The sequence below is a fragment of the Pteropus vampyrus genome, unplaced genomic scaffold, assembly GCF_000151845.1.
Source record: "Pteropus vampyrus isolate Shadow unplaced genomic scaffold, Pvam_2.0 Scaffold3, whole genome shotgun sequence".
In the NCBI taxonomy this organism is placed as follows: domain Eukaryota; kingdom Metazoa; phylum Chordata; class Mammalia; order Chiroptera; family Pteropodidae; genus Pteropus; species Pteropus vampyrus.
Window position 1 is genome coordinate 3,169,920 of NW_011888784.1, and position 3,410 is coordinate 3,173,329.

The window sequence follows — 3,410 nt, forward strand, 5'->3', positions numbered from 1 at the left end:
AAACAATTCATACAATGCAGGAGAGGCAAAGGCTCTGTAATCCCCTTCCCAGAAACAGCTACTGTTAGTCACTTATGTGTAGTCTGTTAGGCCTGCGCTGTCCAGTAAGGTGGTCACAGGTGTCTGTTGAGCACTCAAAATGAGGCTGGCTCCAATGTCGATGAGCTGTAAGTGTAAAATACCGAATTTCCAAGACTTAGTACAAAAAAGAGTGTAAAATATTTCATTTATACTTTTTATATTGATTAAATGTGAATTAATGATATTTTGGCTATATTGGGCCAAAATGTTTTATTTGATTTACTTCTTTTTAATGTGGCTACTAGAAAATTTAAAATTCCATATATAGTATACCTTATTTCTATTGGGCAGTACTGCTTTAGACTTATATAAGATACAACGTGTACTTACAAAGTAAATGGGATCATGCTGTACATATTACTCTATATCCTAATCTATAGGTTTCCCCCCATAGATTATAAAGGTAATTTTACCATTTTAATGGCTGCATAATATGGCATCATGTGGATCCTATAATGGTTTTAACCATTCCCATCTCAATGAATATTGGTTCCAATTTTTTGTTATTGTGGAAAGTATTGCAAACATATTCCTGAACCTCTTTTATTTCCTTAGAAGTTCCTGAGGGTGGAATTTCTGGCATTACACACTTAGAGGCTTCATCTATGTGACCAGTAGCCTCTAGAAAAGAAAGTTTGTTTTCTTCCCTTCTCCCTGACACTGGTCATTGTTCTCCCTTTAAACTTACACTAAACGTTTCATTTTTGATTTAAAGTTGACTTTCATTGGAGGGTTGAACATCTTTTCATATGCTTGGTGTGTTTATTTGTAGTTTTTTTTGTATTTCCTGTACTAAGACGTTTATAGGTAAGTTTTTACTCACTTAATAATTATGTTTTTATAGATAGGCAGTCATGGGAACAAGAATATTCAGGAAAAATATACAAATGTATCTAAGATAAGGCACCTTGACATGTGTTTTCCCCTTTGTTAGTTTGGAGCTTGCACCTTTGTGAGCTCTGCAATTGGAAAGAGACTAGTTACGATAGCTAACGTTTATGGAGTGCTTTTGAGCCAGGTAATTTCTAAGCGCTATGTATTAAATCATTTAACAGTAACATTACCATATAGGTACAGCTATCATTCCCATTTACAAACAATAGACCCAAGGCTTACATGACTTGCCCGAAGCCACATACCTGGTAGGTAATGGAGTAGGACCCCACCCGCAGGTGTCTAGCTGAGGGTCTGGCTGACCTCTCTACTGCCTTCCATGAGGTTCTGTCCCATCAATGGTCGGTATAGAACATCATTTATGCATAAAAGAGCCTCTGCATGGAGGGTCCTTTCTATCTAGCACTGCCCTGCCTGCCAACAGCAGAGAGAATCCCCCCAGAGGAGAGGCGAGAAAGGATAGTCTCCAAGTGCAGAAAGCAGGGCTGATGGTCTGACCATGCAATTCTTTCCTTTGGGAATTCGGGCTTTGCGTTCTTTTGCCACCACCATGCTTGGCCCCCTGGGAATCCTGGTGCAACTTAAAACTGTCTCAGTTGTAGGCAGAACCCTTGTTTTTGTCTTTCCTTAGGCCTTGTAGGCCCCCAGAGAGGTTCACATCTTCAAAAAGGACTAAATGTAACCAAAGAGATGTACGTGAAACTCAAGCAATATAAAATTATTTCTGATTGTAAATTTAACCATCCTTTCACTCCAGGGCACGGTCTACTTTCCAGATACTTTGCCTGGTGCCATCTCCCCCTGCAAAACCACAATGAGAGTGTTCTCTTTCCTACCATGCTTGATGTCTAATGGGCATTTTTTCCCCCACTTTCTAAACTGTGAGCAGAGAATCAAGTATGGTACTCCCGGAAGCCCTCCCCTATCTGCCCATTTAGTCAGAGGTCTTCACCTTTATGAATGTGACCTGCTCAATGCCTATTGGCTGGGCAGGTGTTAGATGGAAAATGAGCTCACCCTCCTCACTCAGGTTGTCAGCTTGGCCATCCTCCAAGCAGGGGCATCTTAGGCTGGACATGAGGAGCTCAGGTTGTCTGGATCCTGGCATAGGTGAGCACTGGTAATATCCTGCTAATTTGCTGTGGCAATGATCAAGCTTCCATATCTGAGTACCACATTAATGGCTCATGATTGTCTTCGTAACATTTATTCACTGATTTATACATTATTGCCCTTCTTTGAGCAATTTTAATAGTGACACAAGCCCTGCAGGTTTTCCTCTCCTTTGCTGAAGTTTGAGGAGGAATGAAGAGGCCCGTGAAAAGTTACTGATTTTTCCCAGAGAGCCATTATAAAATTCAAATGCATTGTGATATGAAATCTGTAATGAGGAAAATCCAGATACCTTCTACATCGAATTCAAAGCCTTGGCTTATAACCTCTTCAACACTAAGAAGTTCAGGTCCCCGGGCTTAGAGACCAGCCTTTGCAAGGCATAGATACCAGGCAGTAGAATGCCAGTTCCATTTGTACTGTGACCTGGATACTTTATGTCTTTGGGGAAGGATGAAAAGGTAAAACACTTGAACTGGTAAATTGTACTGTATTCAACTATCGACTTTGTGTGCCCTGGCCATTCACTTTAGACTCTGGTTCAACTTATTTTTGTTAACTGCCCATCCAGACCCCAGCACAATCCCACCGAAGATGTGACGTATGCTCAGGATGTGTTGCCTGACTTTTTATGATGGCAGTATCATCTAAGGCACTTTGGAAAAGAGTATGTATGGAATGATAACCATTTTTATGAATTCTTAAAATCCAGCAAAACTGTATTGTAGAAAGATATATGCATGATAAAACTATGAGGAAACACCAGGGAATGAGGGGAAAGGAAACCAGCATAGTAGTTCCTGGGCGGGGAGGGGGGGCTGAAGCCGTGCTGTTGGCAGTCTCCTGGATTGCGTGGTGAGTTCGCAGGCATTCATTTCATTACTGTGCTTCATCCGTTGCATACCTGCCCCCAAAAGGTGATGATCCTGGAACTGGGCTGAGCCTACAAAACCAAAATTTAAAAACCTCTGAGATTTGCTGACTCTCCGTTTTACTTTTTCTTATGTGCATGCAATTGATGGTTGAGCAGGTTTGCAAAATTGCAAAAAAAAAAAAAAAAGAAAAGGCGTAGATTGAATCTTAGGCTCACATCCCTCACAGTTCCCACGGAATGGTTTTGTGTCTTGTAGAAACTCTGTAAATGCCACTGAATTGATTTCAAGCTCACCTGTGCTCTCCTCCTGTTCCAGGCCTTGCACTTCGAGGAAAGGCCTTTTTTTTTTTCCCCCCCACCAAGGAGCCACTTTTACTGTAACATTATCTTCTCCTGTCATGTTGGCAGAGCTTTGGCTCACAGTACCCAGCGGAAGGCCCATCTGTTC